General features: G+C 47.0%; 1 protein-coding gene across 1 annotated transcript in view; it reads left to right on the top strand.

The window, feature by feature from the left end:
* Positions 1-27,582, top strand: part of PTPRA (protein tyrosine phosphatase receptor type A) — a 169,928-nt gene that overhangs the window by 68,098 nt on the left and 74,248 nt on the right. Inside the window, 1 exon segment of the mRNA XM_048508910.1 lies at positions 16,838-16,909. The gene's annotated coding sequence lies outside the window, so the exon portion shown is untranslated.

Here is a 27,582-nt window from a genome sequence, read left to right as displayed (position 1 = left end):
TGTGTGTTCCTGCACTGCAAGGGGCTGGACTTGATGGCCCTTGGGGTTTCTTCCAACCCTATGATTCTATGATAATAAATCCCAGAACTTTGATGAAACGGTTTGGGCATTTCACTGGCTGCTGATTAAGTTTATTTGCCTTCCCGTCCACCTGCATGAATTATTTCATAGAATCATAGAGTTGGAAGGGACCTTTGGGGCAAGCTAGTCCAACTCCTTGCCCAATGCAGGAAATGCACAACTACCCCACCGTGTCCTCATTGACCCCTACTCCATGCTTAGAACATGTATTTAACTCTATATAGTTGCTATAGTACCTTGGATGTGCTAATCTCACTTCTCTAAAAAAGGAAATATAAAGTGGAAAATGAAAGCAAAGGGAAAAAAAATATCCAGCTACCCCAGAACAGTATGGGTACTCGTTCTGACACATTGAATCTCAGGATATTATTAGGGCAAACATTGCACAGTTTTTAAAATTCACTACCTTCTGTCCATTGGCTTTAAAGCATCAATAAGAAATAATTTCTTGTGTTGGTTGTGGTGGGTTTTCCGGGCTGTGTGGCCGTGGTCTGGTAGGTCTTGTAGAATGGAGCATCTATGGCTGGCATCTTCAGAGGTGTATTACAGAGAGAAGTCTGCTACACACTGTGTCTAGTGGTGGTCTAGTGCAGGGGTCCCCAAACTACGGCCCGGGGGCCAAATGTGGCCCCCTGAAGCCATTTATCCGGCCCGCCAGGCATGGCGGCGATGGCTCCATTCATGTGCAGTGGGGGCTCGAGGGAGAGGAGGAACCGGCCCCAACGGCTGTTGATTGCAGTTACATGATGGCACCCCCAAATCTCCATGAATTTTCTGACCCAGAGTTGGAAACCTTACATGTGGCAACGCCTCTGTCCCGCCCTTCTTCCCCTCCTCAGCTACTCCATGTGTTGCTCTCAGGCTTTCTGTTCTGTCCTCACTTCCCATTGGCATCAGCCAGGTCTGGCTTAATCGCCGCTGGCCAAGCTAGGAGGAAAGAACCCAGGAAGATACCTTGATCCTGGGTTAGATGGAATTGTTTCCTCATTGGGAAAGTTCTCTGCTTTTTTTTTTTTTTTTACAGGGGAAGGTATTCCACAGCCTCCCCAACAATATTTGGGAGCCCAAATTCCCTGTACTTTGGACATACTTTTGGTCACTGTTCCTAAAAATAGACCATGACAGAAAGGCTGAAAGGTGAAATCAAACATTTTACAATCATTTGTGCATAGGAATTTGTTCATAGTTTTTTTTAGTCCTGCCCTCCAACAGTCTGAGGGACAGTGAACTGGCCCCCTGTTTAAAAAGTTTGGGGACCCCTGGTCTAGTGTATCTAGACACAGACTTCACTCTGTGATACACCTCTAAAGATGCCAGCCATAGACGCAGGCGAAACGTTAAGAACAAGACCTGCCAGACCACGACCACACAGCCCGGAAAACCCATCACAACCAGTTGAATCCGGCCGTGAAAGCCTTCGACAATTTCTTGTGTCTTCATCATTAACAAATCAGCGTTGTTACTGTCATTATTATTCTTACCTGTAACTCTTCACATGTAAACAGCAGGTTAGTCTTCGCTATTTAAGACTTTGAGTCTGGTTGTGTTTTGGGATTAGACCACGAACACTGAGTCAAACGCCTGTCTTCTTTTTTCCATTAAATGCAGCTTCTCTAAGAGTTTATGAGCTTCCCTGCCTGGCTTGGCCCAGCAGCTGACCAATCATTGTATGATTTGGAAAAGGTCGTATCTCTTCATTTTGTGCCCCAGTTGGCCTGAAGTTCTCCAAGATATACCTCCCAGAGGAGGAGAAGACAACTGAAAAGTGAAACCACATTCTTTGCTTTTGCCAGTGGGAGGCAAAGGAGTCCTAGCTTGCTTTTTTCTGCCTGTGGTAGCTGAGCTCCCTAAGGGCCATTTAAGATACCCCCCCTTCCCCCCCCCCCCCCCCCCCCCCGTCCAGTTTTGGAGAATCCAGAATATTTTTCCAGCCAATAAATCTGAACATTGTTTCCGATGTGCATGTTCGAACAGACGGTTTGCATTGTTTAATTGGTTTTGAAAAAAATCACCCAACTCTAAAGCCCCTGTGCGGTTAATAATTATGTGCAACATAACATCAGTGATAGAAGTTAATCTCGCATAACATTGTGACGGCCAGCAGCCTCAGCAGTTTGAAGGGATTCAACATATTAATTGAAGAATAAGCCTTGTAACAAAAATAGAACATTTCGCCTTCCTTCCACACCGTTTCCTCTTTCTCTTCCTTTTCTTGCTTTCGTCTCTCCTTCCTACCAGCCCACCTACAAATTTATCTGCCCACCACCAAGTCATCTTGCCCTGTTTCCCTCCCTCTGGTATCCTCTCCTTGAGAATACTATGGCCCAATTGCACAGTAGGGAAGCTGCAAGGACTTGTGGGGGGGGGGGTGTAACTTTCCCCTGTATCCCCTTCTCCACACTCTTTCCCTTCTGGCAACCCCATATCCTTACCTCCCACCAACTTACCTCTCACCTACACCCTTATCTCCGCAGGATAACCTTATACTTCCAGATAAAGTTATGGACTACAATTCTATATTCTCCTGCCAGCATGGCCAAATGGGAATTGTAGTCCATAACATCTGGAGTGCCAAAGGTTCGCCACCACTGCATCTTCAGCTGCATTTGTTCTCCCTTGGGCAGAGGGACATCTTATTGGGGGCAGGAGGCGGGGTCTCCCATGGGAAACAGGATGCTGAAGTTTACTTCCTGCCTCTCCAGCAAACTGGTGGGAAATGCCCACTGTAAGGAGATGTCCTCCTTCGCTTAGAGAAGGACCTTTCATCGTAAGTGTCCAGTGGTCGTTTTCTGCATTTATACTTCCATCCCGTTCTCCCCAATGGAACCCCAAACAACTTACACCATTCTCCTTCCTTCCATTTTATTCTCACAACAACCTTGTAAGGTAGGTAGGCTCAGAATGTGTAACTGGCCCAAGTTCATTCTACTGTAGGTGGGGGACATCTTAGATGGGTGTCTTCTCCACCAATAGCAAGGAGGCAGGAAGTGATGAATTAATTTTGCCGCGGTCACTCCCTCGGTTAGTCATCCCGAGGCTCTTTCTCTTCAGGGTATTTTTTTTTTTCTCCCGTCCTTGCAGGAGAGGTAGTGTGAGTAGAGGTTCCTGAGTTCTGGACGGTGTGTGTGTGCTTGGGGTGTAGTGGTGCTTGTTGGAGCAAACAAACGACTCTAAGCATCACAGCAGTAGGGAAGAGGCTCTCAACCCAGCTAAAAACCTATCGGGCAACGAGACGCAATTCCCCGTGATTTCCTCCAAAAGAGCCGACTAACAGCGATGGCTTCAGTTCGCTTTACTCATTGCCAAGCGTCAATCCCAATGGGGAGACTTCGCCAGATCGGGTAGCTCTAAGGAACGTGATAGCGGCCAAAGGGGCTGCAGAACAGGCTCCCCACCGCTCTCAGCCAGCTGGTCACAAGGAAGCGGCGCTACAAGGAGGGAGAGAATTAGCAGCTGGACGCCTGAGTGGCCTCCGCCTCAAGAAAGCTGTAAAAGAAAACGCTTGCTGGGGAGCTCGGGATACTTCACAAGCGGCATGCTGGCCTGGCCATGGCTCCTAGACCAGTTCCTTCCAATCTCCCCGCCAGGGCTGGCGGAGTGCTGGGTCCAACAACCGGACGATTTTATCCTCGGCCGCAGACGGCCATGCGCAGGTACCGGAATAGCCCCTGGCAGGCAATGGGGAGGAGAACAACCCAGTCAACGCAGGGAAAGTTCCCGCCAAGATTCTCAGGTCAGCTGATAGCGAGGGACTAGATGATGTGGGCAACGAAGTGCCCCTGCTGCCTCACGCACAACTCCTTAGGGAGAACAAATTGAAATGGTGCTAGATGCTAGGGGAACAGCCAAGAAAGCAGCCATTAGATCTAACAAAAGCACCCTCAGATCCATCACCAGCTCCCATGTGGGAGAGGCTGCTTTAACTCCAATATAGGGTCTCCCTAGCTCCTCCTAAGAGGGAGGAAGACGCAGGGGAGGTAGAAGCAGAGGAAGAGGAGGGAAGCAGCCAGGTGTCTCTGATACTATGAGGAACCTACCATTGAAAAAAAAGCCACCCTTTCCCTCAATTCTTAAACCAGAAGATATTCAACTTTAATCAATAAAACTATCTCTCTTTCTGCTTTGGACTCCTCCAGGACCAGGCAGACGAGAGGAACCAGCTTCTGCCCCAGATAAAACCACTAACCCTACAAAACCCATGAAAGGGTTTCCTTTAAGGGGAGACTGTCTACCCATTTCCCACAAGACCTTGGAAGCTCAGGAAATTCTTCCCCGGGTGCCTGAGTATTTTGTCAAACGACATTCAGAAAGAATGGCTTAATCCTACCAGCCTAAAAGGGCTACCACCAGCATATATATAAAGCTTACTCTTGCTGGCCGCTAAATAACAGTTCCATACTCATGCTGGAAAGTCTCCCCACTGTGGGAGGCCCCAGTCGTGCTGGCTCTACATTCAGGGGCTTAGTGGCCAAAGAGGGTGAGAGAGTATTACAGGACCCATCTAGATAGGACGGGTCCGGGAGGCGGCCCTAATGAGGTCCCATGACTGGCTAGCGGGTAGCTAGCTAAAGCTCTACTACCCTAAGGCCCCACGGGGTGGCCAGAGCTTTCCCATGGAGTGGACTCAAGAGGATCTTAGACATGATCTCGAGAAAACACACAGCTATTAGAGAAGGCATAGAACGCGTACTCTTAGCCAGTGCATTTATTGCAGACGCCACACTGGATGCCATTGCAATGGTGGCCAGAACCATGTCATCTAACATGGTGGCTGGGACGCAGAATACACTCGTGGCTACGCCCTTGGCAGGCAGACATTCAATCTAAAAATGCAGTGGCAGCTCTACTCCTACCACGGAGAAAACAGGTGTTCGGGTAAAGAATTAGATATCAGGTGCTGCTCCAAAACCAAGGACCACAAAAGAAAGCCATGCCAAAAATCAGTCAGACAGGGACAGACTCCTTCAGGGAACCCAGGGGGGGCTCCTTCCTGAACACCTTTTAGGACACAAAAAAGACTCTTGCCCAGGTTTCAACAGAGACAACACTCTAGCACTCACGAAAGTGGCAGAACCAAAACGCCAAGAATAAGAGAGTTCCCTTTCGTCCCTTTCTGTGAGACAGGGAAAGAATCTTCAAAAATGAAGGTAAAACCAAACAATGACTATCAGGAATACTCCGTGGGGGGCCTTCATTGGCCAAATTCCAGGCAGTCTGGCAGGGCACACATATAGACTGAAGTGGACCAAAGAGGCTCTCATCAACTCTGGCTAATGAATAGAATTCCCTGGTCCTTCCTAACCCCACATCTGCCTCCCCTCCCCACTCTCCTCAAAACCCCACAAAGCTCAAAGGGCTATTCAGGCTGTAACACACCTATTGAATATTCAGAAGCGGTGGAACCATAGTCCTCTCCACTGGAAAAATTCTCAGGGATGATATTCTCAAGACTTCTTCTCACAGTCCCCAAATCTAAACGGGACTGGCAGAGCAGTGCTGGAATCTCAGATATAAGTCAACAAATTCATTCGGGTTACCCAAATGCAAAATGGAATCCCTCAGATCAATCACAGTAGCCCCAGAGACACAAGGAATTCCCTCACATCATTAGGACCTTCAGGGAAGCTCTACCTTCACATTCCTACAAACATGGCACACACAAAAAAAATTCCTGAGGTTCACAGTAGGGGAACATCACTTTCTGCTAATTTCTCAAGGCTACTCTCCCATTCGGCTGGCCACAGCCCCCCAGAACGCTCTCTCCAAGACGCTACTGGGTCCCGGCCATACAGCTCAGGGAATAGGGGATCTTACATACACCCCCCTATTTAGATCGACATCTCCTAGTAAGATCACAGAGAGCAGGAGTCAAAGGGCTGCAAGACATTGCCTAAGTGCAAAGAGACACTACATGGTAAATACGGTTTCTCATAAACCCTCCAAAAAGAGCTCCCCATACCAACTCGCAAAAAAAAATTAGAACAACTTTAGGGGGCCATCATAGATAATGCGGGTAATCCAGAACGCATTCGTTCACCATTCCAACCGGAAAAAAAAGAGTTATTACAAATACAGAAGGCAACGCCAAAAAATCTTAGTAACACCTCGCTTCCAACCCTAAGTACTCCAACTGGCAAGTCTACTTCAGGCCTATTTATATCAAGAGTTATAGACGCTAAACCAATGGGCGCCACTTCCATGCCATAGGCCGCTGCAGCTGTTCCTAAGACACTTCCAGCTGGACATCATTCGGAAGAAGGGACAGAAAACTCTTCCTACATCTACAGGTCCGGAGAAAGTTTTAAAATGGTGGACCTCGCCCAAACAACCTCAAACAGGGAAGATGCTACAATGCAACGGAAAAAGACCACAAATATTCACCGGATTCCAGCCTGTCAGGGTGGGGCGCTTCACCGCCTCGCCGTCAAAAAAAATTCATACAGGTGGGCAATCCTGGACGGCGTAAGAGACGGGCGCTCCGGGATCAATCTGTTGGAGACGAGCGGTTCTTTCTGGTCTTGCAACATTTCCAGGAGGAAATCCAAGCAACACATCTAATAGTGAGAACGGACAATGTCTCTACCAAGATGTACATACAAACAATCAGGGCGGATCGAGATCCCCAAGACTCCACAGGGAAGCTCTTAAGAGTAAGCTAAACTGGTCAGGAACAACACCTACCGTCCATAGAGGCTCCAGTACATTCATGTATAAAAAAACAAGAAGGCTGGGACTGGCTTGAGTATAGGCAACAGATCTCAGGAGGGCGAAAGTGGAGACTCAACTCCACAAATATTTCGGGCAGATTCAAGCTAACACTTCGGACAGTCTCGGCGGGACCCTTGTTCGGCCACGCTAACAACAACACCCTTTTAAACTCTGAACTCTCTCATGTCCAGGGATACTACCACTCTATTGCTGCTGTTACAAGTGGGGATGCTTACCACAGCACCATGAAGCCTCTCGAACACTACTTCATAATGCCTTTCCTCGGCCTATTCCTCGGCCATCCTCAATGCTTTCTTACGAAAGATCAGGTCGAAAAGCCCAAGTCATCTTGGTCGCCCTTAAAGCATGGCCCAGAAGACCCTGGAAAATACTCAACAATCATAGAGATGTCAATAGCCCAACCGATGACCTTACCGGTAACTCCTTAGATCTACTGGACGCAGGGTCCTCTACCATCCCAACCTAGGGTGGCTCTAGGCTGAACGCGCGGGCATGTGAGCGGAGAAAAACTGAGACAAAGGGGCTATTCAGCCAAGGTCACAAATACCATCCTAGCAGCACCGTGAAACGCCAACAGTTAACATTTATAACGCTGCCTTGGAGAGAACTCTTTGCTTAAATGGGTGCTGGTGGGTCCCCGAGACCTGATCCAGAGCGAACCCCTCCATACAAAGCAACATCCTGGACTTCCTTCAACAGGGCTTTGGACAAGGGACTCCGAAGCGCACAATTTCTGCGACAGATATCTGCTCTATCACGGTCTGTCATTCCATCAGAGGAAGAACAACGACGCCAGCCACCCGATGCGTGGGCTAACCTCCTCTGAGGGGAGTTAAACTCACTAACAACTCGGTCGGGCCCACCGGGTTTCCGGCCCTGGAGACTACATCGCTGCACTGACAGCACTGGACAAAACATCCTGCTCGGGAACCCATACAGACCATTCCGCCACGCTGGGTAAGAATGAAGACCTTGTTCCTCCTTATGCATGGCTACCTCGCACGCGAGGGTCTCAGAATTAAGAGCATTGTTCGGTCAACGCTAAATCATGCATCTTTCTACAAAGACAGAAAGTGGATCCCTCCGCCTTGACCCTACCTTATAAAATACCTAAAGTCTGTCTTCAAAAAAAAATTCCATCTACAGCAGGAGATAGTGGTGCCAAGTTTCATGCCTGGACCCATCTCTAATCCCAAAGAGAAAGAATGGCACACTCTTTGATCGCACGCTAGGGTCTCCCTTTAAGGCCTCTCATACATTCGACAGAGTGGACGGGCGCAAAACGGAAGCTCTCTTGTCAACGCCAGTCTAGCCCTTAACGTGGGAGCAGAAGCTATGTCAACAGCGGCTATAAGTACCCACCTTAAAGGCTAAGCAATCATCAAGCTTACAAAGCCGCCGCTCTTCCGATCCCTAATTGTGGCATCATACAGCTATTCGAGCAAGAAGCTGCCACCAACGCCTCGCGAATCGAAAGCGTTTCCAGTGCAGACGAATATGGTGGGCGTACACTTGGGCCTCCATCATTCTGGCCCTTTGTCCGCCACTATAAGATTCCATTCCTTGCACTCAGCAGAAATGGCCTTTGGTCGCAGAGTGCTAGAATACATCAGTCGGGGACTCATATAGGACCCGCCTCTACTTTGGGGACACTGCTTTGGGAGGTCCCATTCTTAAGATAGTCCCTCAGCCTACAGTAGGAAGGGAACCCAATTGAATACTTCTACTGTGAAGGGTCTTTCTACTGTAGGCAGGGGACATCTTGATTCCCCTGGTCCTGGAATGGTCCCCCCCATGAACTGGTTATTTGTTGAACGCTTGGTTAGGCTTCTACTCGAGCCTCAGGACAGTTATACATATGTTATGTTAACTAGTCGTTTCTCTTAAAGTTTAGCTTCCTGTCACTTCTACAACGTCACACGCAGGACTGCTAGGGTCACAGGGTAAATTGAAGAGAAAAGAGCCTCTCGAGATGACTAAACCAGAAGTGACACGTGGCAAAATTAATTCTATCACTTCCTGCCTCCCTTGCTATTGGTGTGGAGAAGACACTCCATCTAAGATGGGTCCCCTTACCTACAGTAGAAAGACCCTTCACAGTAAGTATTCAATGGACCCTTCCATCAATAACAATGGCAGAATAGGTATTTGAACCTGGGTTTCCCAGATCCTAGTCCAAAACTCCAACCACTACACAACACTGATTTGATTATAGTGAGCATCTAGACCTGTTGGAGTCATGCAAGTCAGGTGGTAGCCCTAATGGGTCCTCTTTCAAAGGCCAGCCCAGCCCTCTCCTCTTGCCCTTTCCAGACCAAAACCAAAGTGTGACAATATTGCTGTGGTTGCCTAGTAACCACCACTGACAGCATCAATTTCTTAAAGCTACAGATGCTTTTTTTATCACTGTGGGGGTTTAACCCCCCAACGTGTGCGAAAGCAGTGTGTGTTTAATATTACAGATCTTTCTGCAAATCCTTTTCACACTTTTCATATGTATGAAACAGTCTTGTATGTTCAGGGCTCCAGACTCTGTTGCTCTGCTTGTGAGTTTCACAAGTGGCCACTAAGTGACAGAGTGCTTTAGTAGGATCAGTAATAACCTCATGACCCACCCAATATCATTTCTGTTATGGTGGTACTAACCTGGTTTTGAAAGATGGTTGCACTTTGGCCGTTGTCCCAGAATTGGGACAGTCACCAGAGACACTGCTCGACATGCGTCTTACGTATCTTGGTGCACAGAGGCTAACTTGTGCAGTTGCGTTTGGTCATTTTGAGATGGTGCAATGGGGACTAAAGTCATCCTTGAAGAGTGGCTGGGCCCTGGGCCTTTTAGAGCTTGCTATATCAAGACCAGCATGCTCCCCCCCCACCCCAGTAAATTTGGCTGCGTTTTTGAGTTTCCTGTCTGGTGAACTGATGGTGTGATTTGGAGGCCCCCCCCACCCCCCCCACCCCCCTTGAACGGTGCTTCAAAGAAAATAGGCTTCCTGCACAGTTACTGGATCCCTGATGTCACTTAGAGCAGATATCACCACATCTCAAAAAGGTCACCACATCTCAAAAAGGATATTGGACATCTGGTCACCACATCTCAAAAAGGATATTGAAGAGATAGAAAAAGTGCAGAGAAGGGCAACGAGGATGATTGAGGGACTGGAGCACCTTCCTTCAAGTGAGGGAGAAAGGCTGCAGCTGCTTTGGGACCCCTTTTTTTTTAGTTTGGAGGAGGAGACGCCTGAGAGGGGGATAATGATTGAAGTCTATAAAATTATGCCTGGGTAGAAAAAATGTTGACAAAGAGAAATTTTTCTCTTTCTCACAATACTAGAACCAGGGGCATTCATTGGAAAATGCTGGGGGAAGAATTAGGAACTAATAAAAGGGAAACACTTCTTTCAATGCGAACGCAGGATTGGTGTTTGGAATATGCTGCTCACAGGAGGTGGTGATGGCCACTAACCCTGGATAGCTTTCTTTAAAGGGGCTTTGGACAGATTTATGGAGGAGAAGTCGTAATTCCCCATGGCTACCAATCTTGGATCCTCTTTGGATCTGAGATTGCAAATGCCTTAACAGACCAGGGTGCTCGGGAGCAACAGCCGGAGAAGGCGATTGCTTTCACATCCTACATGTGAACTCCCAAAGGCACCTGGTGGGCCACTGCGAGTAGCAGAGAGCTGGACTAGATGGACTCTGGTCTGATCCAGCTGGCTTGTTCTTATGTTCTTATGTTCTTATATCAAAGAAGTCTCCAGCAGGGTCTCACAGCACGCAGGACAAGCTTTCCCCCGTGTCTGTCATTCTCCCTGCACCTCCCTTTGGGCCTGCTCATTGGTTTGTGGTCTCTTGGTAACAGGATGATGTGCACCGATCGGGTGCACGGAGGATCAATCTTGCTGATGGCAGCCCGAATAGATGATGAGCCGGCAGTTCCCAGCATCCTGACATTTAAATGCCAGTTTATAGCTCAACACAGCCGGGAGCGGCTTTAACCCTTTTCATCACAGTGTGTTGGAGGTGATTGTGACGAGCCGGCTGCATTAAGCTGGCAGGAGGTTAGCAGAGGAGGAAATTGTGGTCTTTTCTCTGTTGTTCCATAACCTTCCTTGCCAGCTTTGTCTCTTCATCTGCCCAACCAGATCCAATTTCAAGCCCTCTTTCTCCTGCATTGTAAACTGCTGACCAGAAACTGTTCCTTAACTAGGAGGCATTTTATTTATTCGTCGGTTTATTCATTTACCGCTACTTATTTACTTAATAGTTTTAAATTCCTGGGCGTTATGATTAAAGAGGATTTGACCTGGGGAGTACAGGATCACTGTACCGGCGTGGTTAAGAAAGCCTGTGCAAAAGAATTGTACAATTCTCTTGAGACTTTTTTAAGGAAGCAACAACTAGATGGAAAACTTCTGGTGTCCTTTTACCGCTGTGCTATAGAGAGTGTCCTAACCTACTGCATCTGTGTATGGTTCTCCCAGTTGTACAGTGGCTGCACAGGAAGGGCGCCTCCAAAGGGTGATCAACTACTCGCACAAAGGGATTATCGGGCTGCCCTCTCCCTCCTCCTTGGAAGAAATCTATAATGCCCTCAAGTCTAAATAAAGCCCAAAATATTCTAAGGGACCCAGCCCCATCCAGCACACTCTCTTTTTTAAACTGCTACCATCTGGCAGACTTCCATACAGGGCCCCCCAGAACTAGGACAAAGAGGCTTAGAGACAGCTTCTACTCTAGAGCTGTGGCTATGCTAAACTCCGCTGCTTCATATTGATGTATTTGGGGCTATGTAGGGATGGGTGGAGGATGATGATGTATGAGGCTGAAATTGCATGAGTCTGAAATTGTATGAGTCTGAAATTGTGTGCATCGAGGAATGCTGCTGTAAATTTCGTTGTGCGTGCACAATGACAATAAAATGCTTATGCTTATGCTTATGCTTATGAAGGGAAAGGAGTTTGTAAGCCACGAGTCTCCTTGCAGGAGAGAAAGGTGGGGTATAAATCCAAACTCCTCCTTCTCCTCCTCCTCCCCCCAGAAAGGTACCCCAAGCCTGCAAGGTGGGATGTGACCTCTCAGGTCTTTCTTGTCTGCTACCGGTGGAAGGTGCTGTCAAGTCACAGCTGACGTACGGTGACCCCCACAGCATGTTCAAGGCAAAAGACGTTCAGAGGTGGTTTGCCATTGCCTGCCTCTGGAGCAAGCAGACTTCCTTGGTGGTTTCCTATCCCAGTACTCACCAGGACCAGCATTGTCTTGCTTCCCAGATCTGACAAGATCGGACACTCCTGGGCGACCCAGATCAGAGCACACCTTTATGGGTGGCAGAAAATGCTTTTAGGTTGTATATCCTGTCTGTCTTCTTGGTTCAAACATAACTTAACAGTGGGAAGAATAATGCAGAGAACGAGGGCTTTGAAGTCTGGGTAGGTTAAATGTGTGCTAAAAGACCATCAATTCACAGCCAACTTACGGTGATTCCTTCTGAGACTTTTAAGCAAGAGATGAACAGAGGTGGTTTCCCTTTGCCTGCCTCTGCAAAGCAACCCAGGATTGCATGGGTGGTCTCTCATCCAAGTATTAACCAGGGTCGATCCTACTTCACTTCTGAGATATGATGAAATCGGGCTTGCCTGGGCCATATAGATCCAAACCCACTTGTACTGGTGGTGGAAAGCACTGACGGATTGTTGCTGACTTATGCTGACTCCATTTTGGACTTTCTACAGAGAGGTGGTTTGCTTGTTCTCCTCTGCTATGCTGCAAACACCTGGACTCCTTTATAGTCCCCCATCCAAGTATTTACCGGGGTTGACACTGCTTAGCTTCTGAGATCTGGCAAGATTGGGCTAACCGGGGCCACCCAGGTTGTGGTGGGTATATATGTTCTGTAGGCCAGTGGTGGCGAACCTATGGCACGGGTGCCAGAGGTGGCACTCAGAGCCCTCTCTGTGGGCACGCGCAAACAGAGTGCCCCCACACACACAATATCTAGGCTGGCCTGGGTTAAGCTGGGCCTCGATTATTAGCATTAAACCTAAGACCAGTTTTGGGGAAGCTATGTAGGTAACCCTATTAAGCGCTGTTAAACCCCACTGATTTTCATGTGAAGAACTAAAGTGTGATCCTTTACCTGGGAGTAAGCTCATTGCTGGCAATGGGGCTTGCTTCTGAGTAAACCATCCTAGGGTCGTGATTCACCCGTTGGAAGAGTTGCACAGTTGCTTCAAAGCAAAGTCACTGACTACCACCAAGCTTACTCCTGAGTAACGCACGCCTCAGAGCCAACCGTTTAAACGAAAACCTCAGTGTTCAGGTTAAATTGCCATGTTGGCACTTTGCGATAAATAAGTGGGTTTTGGGTTGCAATGTGGGCACTCGGTCTCAAAAAGATTTGCCATCACTGCTGTAGGCTAACATGTCCCCTACTACAGCGATTCCAACACTACGATGTCTGACATCTTTGAAAGGTTCTTGGCTGTGTTAAAAGCAGCTCGTAAAGAGGTTCGGGGGCCCAGCTCCTATTCCTCCGCCACGGTATAGTTATAGGCAAGACTGTCTAAGGTGGAGAATCTAAGGTGGAGAAAGAACAGACCACTGTGCAGGACGAGCTAAACAGACAATTGAAGTCAGGTTAACTTTCCACTTTCTAATCCATGCCCTGAACTCTGGGAGCTGAAGATCCCACAGGAAAACAGTTCCCTTATTCTGCGTTCTTCCCTGCATTTAGAAGTACAGAACATGTTTTCCCCTTCCTGATTTCTTTAAAGAAGAGTGGTCCCATCCCACATTTTACCACCTGTACTCTGATATGGCTCGAAGGACCATATCATATATTTTTTCCTGGGAAGGTTCTGGAATGCAGCCACCACAAGGCATCTGGAATTGGGGGGGTTGGGCTTCTGGATCAGAGCACGGGGCTTCCAAGTAAGGGTTTGTTTTTAAATGGGTTTTGAGCCCTGAGGCCCTTCCAATGGATAGATTGAGAAAGCAGGTGGAGGGCGGAACTCTCATTTCAGATCTGCAGGTCAGAACAAGAACTTGGCAGGCAGCCGGAAGGTGTTGTGTGAAATGGCTCTTGGCAACTGTTGTAAACGTGGCCGTCCTGAGACAGGGGTTAGGTCCGTGTGCGTTCATACGGGAAGAAGCATAGATTTTGTCAACGTTGTGAGCATTTGGGATCACACCCCGGGGAGACATTGGATAGGCATGCAAATGGAGCCAGCGATGATTGAAACTAAGAAGCTACAGCTGTGTGTAACAGCTGGAGTAGGCATTTAGAGGTAGCTCTCTCCTGGATGTGTGTATGTGTTGTGCATTATTTCTGACTCAGACGCTCCTATCTCAAGAACAGCGCTAAAGAAGAAGAAGAGTTTGGATTTATACCCCTCCCTTTTCTCTCCTGTAAGGAGACTTGGGCGGGGGGGGATCTTACAATCTCCTTTCCCTTCTTCCCACAACAAACACCCTGTGAGGTGGGTGGGGAATGAGAGCGCTCCAAAGAACTGTGATTAGCCCAAGGCCACCCAGCTAGCATGTGTTGGAGGGCACAAGCTAATCTGGTTCCCCAGATAAACCTCCACAGAGGGCAGAGTGGGAATCAAACCCGTCACCGTTTTGGGTGGGGGGCTTGTGGCTGAGGCTCGATGACAGAGGATCTGCTTTGCGTGCAGAAGATCCTGGCTTCCATTTCTAGTTTAAAAGGTCAGCGGAGAGCTGCGACCAGGCAGGGCAGACAGTGCCAACCCGGCCAGACCCCAGGGTCAGACTCCCTTCGTGTATTTAACCGCTCCCCCGAGCATCTGATGTGAAACAGTTCTCCCGCAAATCCTCATTGTAAGAGTTACAATGCTCGGGATGAATGGCTGCCCTTGAGATGAATGGCTGGATCCCCGTACAGAGGAACGAAGCTAATCCTTCCTGTCTGAAGCAAGAGCTATTTTTGGACATCTTCGGCTTGCCTTTTGTGCATGTTCTCTTTGCTTCTGTCTGACTTTGCTGCCCCAAATTTCCAGTCTCTTGACAGAGGAGGCATGCTGAAAGGAATCAGAGCTTTTGGAGAAAGCCGCGGCCTTTACCCAATCAGGTTTTTCTTTCTTTTTAAAAATTTAGACTACCTTTAGGTTTGTGGGAACATCAGAGCTTTAGAAACGATGCACTGAGCACAATCGCCAACGGACCAGATTGTCTAAAGCTGTGGCTTCCGAAGTTCTCATCAAGATACCCCTACACCCATTTCCCTAAGATTGTGCCCCCATATTAGCAAACCCATTACGTGATTTTTTTTTCACATACCCCCAAATGCTCTAGCACAGTGATGGCTAACCTTTTTGAGACCGAGTGCCCAAGTTGCCACCCAAAACCCACTTATTTATTGCAAAGTGCCAATACGGCAATGTAACCTGAATACTGAGGTTTTAGTTTAGAAAAAATGGTTGGCCTTGAGGGTGCGATTAGGAGAAGCTTGGTGGAAGCAACCATGCAACGCTTCAATGGGTGAATCACGATCCTAGGAGGGTTTACTCAGAAGCAAACCCCATTGCCAGCAACTGAGCTTACTCCCAGGTAAAGGATTGTGCCCAGGCCAGCTTAGATGTGTGTGTGGGGTGATTTTCTGCCCCGCCCACATGATGAACTCTGGGCACGCGTGCCTACAGAGAGGGCTCTGAGTGCCACCTCTGGCACCCGTGCCATAGGTTCGCCACCACTGCTCTAGCACGTAGCCTTGGAGATACATGTACCTCAGGTTGGGAACCACTGGTCTAAAACAACTCTGACGTTGGGGGTGCTTTAAGTGAAACGCTCTCTTGAAGTACTCGGATGTGGGATCACCTCTCAAAAAAGCCCCCCAACAAATACAACTCGATTCAGAAAGGAAAGAAGACCTTTCACAATTGTGTGGAGTTGCGACATTTTTAATTGATCAAGCCAGTTTAGACTTCAGTTCGTTTAGTTCCCCCAGTCTGGTATTCCCCTTTTCCCCCCAACTTTCCCCATCCACTGGAAATTTTACTTAGAAATGTTTCTGGCTTCTGCCACTACACTATGTCTCAACCAACATAATTCCAAGAATAATTTCATAACCACCAGGCCTACAAACTTGGCTTTCCAAAATTAAAGAAGTCAGACTCGCATCTAAATTTTGCAGATATTATTGATTTCATTTATACCCCCATTTCTGTCCCCCATGAGAACCCAAATCAGCTTACCACATTCTCTTTCTCCTCTAGTTTTTCCTTACAGCAACCCTGTGAAGTAGGTTCCTCCGAGAGTAAACAACTGGCTCACCAAGCTAGCTTCTGTGGCAAAGTGGGGGACTCCAGCCTAGATCTCACAGATCCTAATCCTACAGTAACCCCTAATCTATACTGGTAATGCCACATTCTTCGGGATCACAAGAAATAGGATCACATTATGTGGGGTCAAGCCACACTCATATGTTTCTGACCAGGCATTTAGATCTTGACTGTACCATCAATCAAATATTAATGCTAAATGGACCGGGAGTTGAGTCAGCCTTCTTTCTAAGACTGACAAGACGATTTCTCTAATCCCACGCAAATCCCTGCCTCTGATGTCAGTGGCTACTTCTACCAATCAGAGTCATATCCCACTTCATCAGGCACCTGGTCATGGCTCTGAATTTTCAGGGCAAATACGTGGCCTGGACTAAAGTGGCTGGTCCTTTGTCCAGAAGGGATTAAATCTGCCAGGATGGCCCAATGTGAGATGGACCCTGAATACCTTTATTGTAATGTAATTAAAGGTCCAGGTCACACACCTGAGTCTCAGCAGGCTTAGGATTTCTATCACAGGGGTTCCTGGATACCTGATACAGAAGATGGCATTTCAGCTCTCTGGAGCCCATTGCTAGTCAAGGCAATCAGTAGAAGGATGCATCTAATAAGCAATGTAAATAAGACTATGATTACAGGCATAAAGTATTAATGCACTGTCAATAGAAAGCAAAAGAGGCTTCTGAATTAGCAGTCTTCCCTGAAAATCCTGCTCTGTTCTCTTTCAGGTGGCGCAACGTGAAGAACCTTTATGAGATCCAAATGTCTACTTGGTGGATGATGTACCTTTGGTAATTAAGGTGATGACAGTTAATTGGTTATTTCTTATCAAATAAAAAAATGCAGCTTCTCTTGGAGTTAGTTTTGATTCTTAAAGGCAAAACGTGATACATTAAAGTATAGAGTAGCATCTATATATGGATGTGTTTTCTGCCTTAAACTGTTCCTGCCGTATTGTTTACTTTCTTGCCTATTTTGCTAGCAGGAATGCCAGGCTCCCTCTGGCGGTGGGGGATCCCATGGGCTCCGTACCACACTGCTAATCAGCTGGTTGGCAGAGGGGCTTGCCAGCAGCCGGGGCAGCATGCCCAAAGAGACATCACTGCAACATGGAGATATTCTGGTATTTGGGCAAAAGCTATATGGTAAAAATGGCTTCTGCCATGGAGTTTTTGCCCAAACTAGCAGAGCATCATCATGATACAATGATGTCTCTTCCAGCATGCTCCAGAAATGGCCTAGGCCCGTGGTGGCGAACCTTTGGCACTCCAGATGTTATGGACTACAATTCCCATCAGCCCCTGCCAGCATGGCCAATTGGCTATGCTGGCAGGGGCTGATGGGAATTGTAGTCCATAACATCTGGAGTGCCAAAGGTTCGCCACCACGGGCCTAGGTCTATCCTCATGGCCAGTAAGTCCCTCCCCCCTCGCCAGTTGCTGCAGTACCTGGCCAGTACACTTAGATGGGGAACAGGTCACATGGTACTTCTCGTGTTCTTCCTGTGACCAAAGCAGCATGGATTTACTGTTCTAGACTATCTGCCCTTACCACACACACAGCCGTGTTCATAACATGGGCAGTAGCCTAAGAAGAGAAGAAGAGTTTGGATTTATATCCCCCCTTTCTCTCCTGTAGGAGACTCAAAGGGGCTTATAGTCGCCTTGCCCTTCCCCACAACAGACACCCTGTGAGGTAGGTGGGGCTGAGAGAGCTCCGAAAAGCTGTGACCAGTCCAAGGTCACCCAGCTGGTGTGTGTGGGAGTGTACAGGGCAGGCTAATCTGAATTCCCCAGATAAACCTCCACAGCTCAAGTGGCAGAGTGGGGGATCAAACCCGGTTCCTCCAGATTAGAGTACATCTGCTCTTATCCACTATGCCACTGCTGCTCCTAAGCTATCCAGATTTTTAGAAACGGATAATAGCCGTGCTCTTTGGGTAGGCAATAAAGCCTCCACTATTATTTAAGGCAGTTTATCTGATCTATGATGTCAGAATTTATTGGGATGTTACCAACAGACCAAACTAGAAACTGAGCCCTCGGTACTAAAAACTGAGCCCTCAGTACTTGCTGTCTTTGAATAACCCATGTGATATTTTCAGGCAGTGATAGAGAAACTTTTCTGGCCCAGTGGTAGCTTGTTGAACTTTCCATCCAGTTTTGCTTCCTTGAGTGGCCAAATGAATTGCACTATTTTGAAAACAAGATTCTCTTGACAGTAGAAGCCATATACCTCAATGTATACTGTGCATTAATTCCATTGTGTTTTGTTCTGGTTTTAATTTGGCCCTGGTGATACATGTCTCATTTTTTTTTTGCATGTACGAGTTGGCATCACCAATGATAAGATAGACACTATGAGTAGTTGTGAACTGAGTTCGTTAAAAGTTGTATGAGGGATCTTGATTTTAAGAGTATACTGGTTAGAGCTCTCAGATTTGGCGTTCTTCCCCCGATAAAAACATCAAACAACCTATCTGAATTATCAGTTCCAAAGTATAGAAGGACATTTATGGTTGTGCGTTTGAACGTCTTGCTAACAGCAGTGTTTGTTAGGAGGGTTTCATGGTATTCCATTCTCTTAATACACGGAAAAGCACTATTCAGGCTTTAGAAATTATGTTCAGATTCCCTCTCATCAGCCCCTACTGGCATGGCAGCAGGGGCTGATGGGAATTCTAGTCCATGAACATCTGAAGCACCAGAGTTGGACACCTATGTCTTAATAGATTCTGCAGATGTAGTGCTAGCAGAATTGATCATATTCTTTTTGATTGCCCTGAACTTTCAGATTTGACAACTGAATGGATTTATTATTTGCTGAAGCAAGATTCTATCTCTAGAGGTTAAGTCTTTTTGGTTCCTGAGAGATGAAGACAAATAAGTAATGTTGCGTGTGGCTAGACTTTTGGCAGCTGTAGTAAAATCACAACACATTGTAAATCTTAGGTTTACCTTTCAGGATTTGATGGATCGCTGTTTATGGCTTCTGTCTCGAAAACAGTAATTAAAAAGAAGTCATAGGACAGGGAAAGATGTGTTGGGGTTGTGTTGTTCTGTGTATCAAAGAGCACATAGAGTGAAATAAGCTAGGAAACATTAGAGGAAAAGACTCCCCACATGGAAATCCCCCTGGGTCATGGTACTGGCCCAAAGTGGGTGTATCACCTTACCTGATCAAAACCAGGTAAAAGATTTTGAGGAGGGAATAAAGGAGGTGACCAAAGGGGAGAATGTTGTAATACTGAACAAAGCTGGTCAGGTCACACCTTCTACAGTTCAGACAGGGCTAAGCAATTTTTTTTTCCAAATATGGGAGTTATCATTGTTTTTACACACTGCTTTGTCAAAACCATTATTTTGTGCATTATTGAACATGGTACTTTGATGCAAGAGCATGTCATTGTTGTATAATTAAACTGAATGCCAAAATGTATTGTTACTTTTAAACGGAGGGAGGGAGAGGAGCAGGGCTAGGTAGGCACTACGACCCAGACAGAGCATTCTACAACAAAGATGGTCCGGCATGTTGAGTTCTGTGGCGGAGGAATATACAACCCTACTAACATCTTTTTCTGAGTCAAACTATAGTAAGCGTCTTGCTATGATATCACCGCATGGATCAGTGATGATCCAGTCCTTTACTTTACTTACCACAAGTTCCTCCCTACTCTGACTATGTGTTTCATAGCTCCTAAGTGTTTGGAGCTAATGTTGATAAAATTCTGTATGAATGAGCAATTACTTAGTTTCCCAGGACACAAATATTCCCATCAAATCCTTCTAGATGATTTCCCGATGTATGTGTGGGGAGGTAGCAATATGAAGAATGAAATCATATATCCCAGTGTCGTCTGCCAAGCAGATGTCAGTTGAAACTGTTCCACCAGAGAGACCCAGTTGTAGAGTCTTTTCCAAAACTATATTTAGTTTGATGTTCTCTTATTAATAATGTGAGTTTATACTTGTCTGAGTCGAAATCCATAGCTTTGTAAGAGCGCCAGTCGTATAGCTCCTCTTTAGATGAAGATGGGGATATCTGTGATGGGATGATGAAGGATATCTTGTGCAGCTCTATCAGTGTAGCCCCTCAGAGCAACGAATCTGTGATGGATCGATTAACTTCTAAAAGCAGTATGTGCTCTTGGATCATTCATCCTAATCCATGTTTTGGTTATAGTCTTTTGGGATATGAAAGGGGTCTTTGATGCCAGCCAAGAAAGCCAATGCAATTCTGGGATGCATCGATAAGAGTATAGTGTCTAGATCGAGGGAAGTAATTGTACCACTCTACTCTGCATTGGTCAGATCTCACCTAGAGTAGTGTGTTCAGTTCTGGGCACTGCAATTTAAGAAGGATATTGACAAACTGGAATGGGTCCAGAGGAGGGCAACCAAAATGGTCAAAGGTCTGGAATCCATGTCCTATGAGGAGAGACTTGGGGAGCTGGGGATGTTTAGTCTGGAGAAGCGAAGGTTAAAGGGGGACATGATAGTTATGTTTAAATATTTGAAGGGATGAGGCGCTTTCTGGTTCCGGGCTGTATGGCCGTGTTCTAGCAGCATTCTCTCCTGACGTTTTGCCTGCATCTGTAGCTGGCATCTTCAGAGAATCTGCTGCTAGAACACGGCCATACAGCCCGGAAACCACACAGCACCTCAGTGATTCCAGCCGTGAAAGCCTTTGACAATACATTTGAACAGTGGTAGGATTCAATCACATAGCAACCGGTTCCGAATGGACTCAGTAATGGATTACAACCAGTTCTCTGAACTAGACAAAAAATTAGCTACCGGTTCTACTGAATAGGTGCGAATAGGCTGGATCCCACCACTGCATTTGAAGGGATGCCTTGTCAAAGAGGGAGCAAGCTTGTTTTCTGCTGCTCCAGAGACTAGGGCTCCTTCCGCACCTGCAGAATAATGCACTTTCAAACTGCTTTCAGTGCTCTTTGAACCTGTGCGGAATAGCAAAATCCACTTGCAAACAGTTGTGAGAGTGGTTTGAAAACGCATTATTTTGCGTGTGCGGAAAGGGCCTAGGACACAAAGTAATGGGTTCAAGGTGCAGGAAAAGAGATTCCACCTAAATACTAGGAAGAACTTCCTGACGGTCAGGGCTATTTGACAGTGGAATATACTACCTTTGGAGTGTGGTGGAGTCTCCTTCTTTGGAGGTTTTTAAAGCAGAGGCTGGATGAACGTATGTCAGTAGTGCTTTGATTATGTGTTCTGCATTGCAGGGGGTTGGACTTGATGGCCCTTCTTGGGGTCTCTTCTAACTCTAAGATTCACCCAAGAGCCGCTGCTACTCTGAGTAGGCAGTACTAATTGTGATGAACGAATGATGTGATGGAGCATGAGGCATCTTCACATGTCTACTTTTGGTCCTTCAGTTGTCTCTGTGCTGCAAAAGTCAACTGGCTCAGGCTTGACATAAAAAATTTTCCAGCTTGGGGAAACCTCTTCTTCTCATGGTTGAAGGGGTGGTTTCAAAGAAGTTAATTGGGGATGAGAAGAGGTTTTTTTTTAAAAAAAACCATCCCTAATAGTTCCTTCTTAAACTGGGTCATCTGACACTCCGCTCTCCTCTTACGTCCTTCGGTATAAAAGGACCATTCATTAGTTTTATTGAATCTCTCGTGATAGCCAGATCTGCCACGGGCACATTGTGAAAAATAAAGACCCTCTCCCCTTGGTCCCGGCTCCCAAACGGGAGTGCAAAAGAACAAAACAGTGTGAGATTTATACACAGTTTGAAACCCTTAGAAATTGCAGAGTATAGATAGAACCCTCTGGGCTGTGTTGTGTTCTTCTGAATGGCTCAATCCCCTCTGATTTACCCAGCTGATTTATCCAGCTACCATTTATAATAATAAATAAATAATACTGGCTGAAAATTAAGTTAGCCAGCGGAGCAGATAATGAGAAGTGGATTTCCAGGAACATCCTATTCCTCAATCCCTTTGTCTGAGCCCTTTTCTGTCTGTGTTTTCTCTAATTCACACTGTGGACACAGAGAAGCACCCCTTATCTAGTTTGTTCTCCAGTGGTTTGTAAAAGAAACCTTGCCTTGCACTGGGCGCTTCCCAGTCGGCTGCTTAGCAAAACATTAATGCAACTTTAAAAATGTTCTGTGTTCAGTTGCTCTGGTGGACGTTTCTTTCAACCTCTGCAGTTCTGGTTTTCCTTCAGTCATTTTTTTTCCCCTGGAGATGTGATGCTGAATTTCTTTGGTGCGCTCTAGACTTCGGGAACGTTGACAGCTGTGAAAGTCTGATCTCTGGCTTTAGCGGACAAGCAAATAAAGACGGTGCTTAGATTCCGAGCTGAGAGCATTATCTTCTCAGCCTGTTATAGGCGATATCGTCTGACTGTTAAAAGGATTTCATAGAGTCGTTTAGATTTTGAAGAAAAACCCAGGTAGTTTCCCTTTTCTATATTTGTTAGTCCAGCATCCTTTTCTGAACTAGAATTGAGTCCAGCTGCATCTTACAGGTTCAAGCTTCCCCCCCCCCCCCCCCAAAAAAAAAAGGTTGGTTAGAGCTCTTGAACGCTTATATCCTCCAGATTTTATTAGTCTCTACTATGGATTCCACATAGGGCAAATTTAACAAGTGTAGGAATGCACTACCTCGGAGTGTGGTGGAGTCTCCTTCTTTGGAGGTTTTTAAACAGAGGCTGGATGGCCATCTGTCAGGAGTGCTTTGTGTGTTCCTTCATTGCAGGGGGTTGGACTGGATGGTCCTTGGGGTCTCTTCCAACTCTATGATTCTAAACCGTTTGGGGAGGGGGACTGGGCATAGACCCCACCCATGAAATGAGTCTGCCCTGTTTTATTTTCCTCAACCCAGGATTTTTTGAAAATCACTAAACCAGCTGTTCTTTTGCAAAATCCCAGCTTGGAGTCACTGCCACACGGATGGTCAATCATAAGAACATAAGAACGAGCCTGCTGGATCAGACCAGAGTCCATCTAGTCCAGCTCTCTGCTACTACTTGCAGTGGCCCACCGGAATTGCGGAGCTCACACGCAGGAGGTGAAAGCAGCGGCCCCTTAGAACATAAGAAAGAGCGGCTGGATCAGACCAGAGTCCATCTGGTCAGCTCTCTGCACTGCTGCAGTGGCCCACCAGGTGCCTTTGGGGAGCCTCCACACGCGGGAGGTGAAAGCAAGCGGCCTTAAGAACATAAGAAAGAGCCAGCCGGGCTGGGATCAGACCAGAGTCCATCTAGTCCAGCTCTCTGCTACTACTTGCAGTGGCCCACCAGGTGCCTTTGGGAGCTCACACGCAGGAGGTGAAAGCAACGGCCTTAAGAACATAAGAAAGAGCCGGCTGGATCAGACCAGAGTCCATCTAGTCCAGCTCTCTGCTACTACTTGCAGTGGCCCACCAGGTGCCTTTGGGAGCTCCTGGCACGCAGGGGAGGTGCAAAGTGGAAAAAAGTAACGGCCTTAGAACATAGAAAAAAAAGGAGGCGGGCTGGATCAGACCAGAGTCCACATCTAGTCCAGCTCTCTGCTACTACTTGCAGTGGCTTCCACCAGGGTGCCTTTGGGAGCTCACCGCGCCCAGGATGTAGAAAAGCAATGTATTCCTTAAGAACATGTAAGAAAGAGCCGGCTGGGATCAGGACCAGAATCCCATCTAGTCTGTATTTCCTCTGGCTACTACTTGCAGTGGCCTACGCAGGTGCCTTTGGGAGCTCACGTGCAGGATGTGAAAGCAATGGCCTTAAGAACATAAGAAAGAGCCGGCTGGATCAGACCAGAGTCCATCTAGTCCAGCTCTCTGCTACTACTTGCAGTGGCCCACCAGGTGCCTTTGGGAGCTCACACGCAGGAGGTGAAAGCAATGGCCTTCTGCGGCTGCTGCTCATGAGCACCTGGTCTCTGTAGGCACTTTATTTCCCTCTCTTTCACCATGCCCTCCATAGTCAGGAAGAATCCACCTGCCTCTTGCAGGGAGGTCCCTTTTTCTTCTATTTTGCGGGTTGCACATGTGCAGGTGCAGCCAATCGTATTGTGGGACAATCAGCATGACTGCGGCGGTTCATTTCTGCAAGCCTTTGCAGCTATGTAGCAGGAAATTTAAGAAAGAGAGAACTGTCTCTGTGTGAAGGCATGAAAGCAACCCGGCTTGTTTCCAGTGGCTGTCTGCATGGCATGCATATGAATGGGAAAAAGGAAAACAGATTCCTTAATAATGGCTGCAACCCAAAGGCACCAATGGACCTCTTGTACTGTTACCCTCCCAAAACATTTCCCAACTGTTCACCAGTAAACAGGGTAAGGAGGCACAGCTCTCTTTGGTAGCTTATCTCCTACATCTGACTCTCACCTACTAGGTCTAGGAGGTTTGTAGTAAGGTTGCAAGCATGTTTGATGTTTTCAGTTCCTTTAAAAGATCTCCTGGAATACCAGCTGATCAGCAAACCCAGAGATCAATTACCCAGGAGAAAATGACAGCTTTGGAAGGTGGAATCTATGGCCTTATACCCCACTGAGGACTCTCCATACTCTGTCACCAAATCTATAAGAATATCCCAACCAATAACAAAGAAAATGAGGGAAGCAGGACTCTGCTGGAACGGGCACATTATGCGCCTGGAGGAGACTTCTGTTGCCAAAAGGGCCCTAAACTTTGACCCTGGAGGCCACCGCCCACATGGAAGACCAAAGAAACAGTGGATGGACAGCATTGCTGAAGACACGTGTGCTGTCAACCGTACCCCTGAAAATGCCCCAAATCGAGCTATTTGGCAAAGAAAATGTCAGAGCTAGCCTCCTCAAGGGGAATACAGCCCAAGAAGAGGAAGAGTCGGTAATGCTCATATCCAGGGTTGCTGTCCAATTCCCTGCGTTTCAAAGAGCTGGAATGGGATGAAGTCAGTTTGCTCAGTCTCTGCTCCTGCAAGAACAAATACGAGGTCAGGGTTAGTTAACAACAGGGCTTACTTTTTCTTGTGTCTGCCAGGGCAAAGTAGTAGCGGGAAGTTCGTGCTACTTTTTTCATACTATTTAGTGTTTTAACACTGGCAACACTGAGACTACTTTGTAGTAACAGGCCTGAAATAGGAAGGAGAGGAGCTGGAAGACTTTTTTTTCAAGAAGTCTTTTGTCCTTACTTAAAGGAAGGGGAAAAAAAACCCAAGTACCAAAAGGAGAGTTATTTATGAGGCTGCTCTGAGCCAGTGCTGACCTGGGGCAAAATAGTGAGAGAGGTGAGAAGCTGGCTGTGAAACGGAAGGTTAGATGTTTTCAGTTCCTTTGGAAGGACAGAAATGACAAACATAAGTTGACACAACTACAGATAGCATGGAGAGAGGAAACTGCTCTGAAATGTGCAGGAATGTTGTTTATAATACTACAAACCATTTGTCTTGTGAAGTATGATGAACAGAACAAGGCAGTAAGAGGTATTTCTCACAACATGTTGTTCTTATGGAACTCACTGTCACAAGATGTGGCAACGGGTTTAAACGATGGACAACTCTTTGCCATGGTAGTCCAATGGAGCATCTCTTGAGAGGCCAGGCATGCAGTGTGGTGTCGTGGTGAAGAGCAGGTGGATTCTAGTCTGGAGAACCGGGTTTGATTCCCCACTCCTCCACCTGAGTGGCAGAGGCTTATCTGGTGAACCCGATGTGCTTCCGCACTCCTACATTCCTGCTGAGTGACCTTGGGCTAGTCATAGTTCCCTCAGGACTCTCTCAGCCCCACCTCCCTCACAAGGTGTTTGTTGTGAGGAGATGAAGGGAAAGGCGCTTGTAAAACCACCTTGAGTCTCCTTACAGGAGAGAAAGGCAGGGTATAAATCCAAATTCTTCTTCTTCTACAACAGTTTTGCAGAGGCGTCTGTTTGCTTTCAGCCCGGGAATGAACTGGCAGCATTGTTGCTGGGTTTTCAAAAGTTTTCAAAAGTTTCTGCAAAACTGTCTGTCCTTGAGTCAAAAGAGCTATTTTCTTCTTAGCAGGTGAAAAGCGAATAAGTTCTCCATGGAAGGTCCCCCTCAACCAAGCTAGATTGATCTTGTCAGATCTCAGAAGCTAAGCATGGGCTGTCCTGGTTCGTTCTTGGACGGGAGCCCACCAAGGAAGTCCAGGGTTGCTACGCAGAGGCAGGCGATAGCAAATCACCGTTGTTGGATCTTGGAAGCTTAGCATGGCCAGTCCTAGTATTTGGGTGGAAGACCTCCAAGGAAGTGTTCATAGGAACTGTGAAAGTCATTCTCAGCTGTCCGCAGATTATTGAGTGTGGCTTGTGTCTGATAACTTGGGCAGCAGAATTGAGGTGGGATTCAGGACTCGATGGCTAGATCAGAGGGCATCTGAGAGAATGCGGTGGCCAGGTAGCTACTCCTACTTGGAATGAGTATCAGTGTCCTTGTGGGAAAAATGCTAGTCTTCCTTTCAGGCAGGCTGTATCTAGATCAGGGGTCTGCAACCTGCGGCTCTCCAGATGTTCATGGACTACAAATCCCAATTGGCCATGCTGGCAGGGGCTGATGGGAATTGTAGCCTATGAAAATCTGGAGAGCCACAGGTTGCAGACCCCTGATCTAGAGAAGTCAGCTGAAAATTCAACATCAGTATCACAGTTAGCTGAAAATTCTACATCAGTGTCTCAGTGTGTGCCTTGTTTTTATTTAATCTTTAGATCTGTTACCTCCCTAGAATTTATTTCCTTTCTGGATCTGACCAGCGATCCTTCTAGTCCAGCATCCTGTTTTGCACAGGCCCCTTCCACACATGCAGAATAATACACTTTCAATCCACTTTCACAACTGTTTGCAAGTGGATTTTCCATGCAAAGTTCATGGAAAGTGGATTGAAAGTGCATTATTCTGCGTGTGCGGAAGGGGCCACAGTGTCTCACCAGTTGCCCCAGAGGGCCAGCAAGCAGGGCTAAGGCCATTTCCAGATGTTGCTTCCTAGCACTGGTAAACTGCCCCCAAATATGGAGGTTCCCTGTAGTCGCCATAGCAGCAGCCATTGATGGATGAATCTGCCCAACCCCCAGCTATCTCTGTTTGAGGCTATCACTACTGCCACTGGCCCTGAATTCCGAAATATAATTACTAAACGGTTCAAGAAATAATTCTGTCTGACCTGCCCTTCAATTTGTTGGGGTGTTCATACAGTGGGGGAATAGTTTTCTGTGTCCCAAAATCGATTGAAAAGTTTACCCCATTGATTGCATCTAGGAGTAAGTCAGCACTGAATCTAATGTAGACAGTTTGGGGGGGAACGGTTTGATACTGCAAGATTACTTGTGATAGTATTCTTGTAGTAGCCAACCCTTTCCTTCCAAATCACATACAGTAGTACTGGGATATGTGGCCAGGGTTTCCAGCAAACTATTCCTCCCCCCCCCCCCCCCCGGGTTTGGTTGCCTCTCTTCTCTTTACTTTCCATCTCTCCATCTCTTTCTGTGCGTGCAACACAAATGTTCAGCTGTGGGCATTTC

Source organism: Sphaerodactylus townsendi, linkage group LG10, assembly GCF_021028975.2.
Source record: "Sphaerodactylus townsendi isolate TG3544 linkage group LG10, MPM_Stown_v2.3, whole genome shotgun sequence".
Taxonomy (NCBI): Eukaryota; Metazoa; Chordata; class Lepidosauria; order Squamata; family Sphaerodactylidae; genus Sphaerodactylus; species Sphaerodactylus townsendi.
The sequence above is the reverse complement of the archived record's forward strand: the minus strand, read 5'-3'. Positions and strand labels throughout refer to the sequence as shown.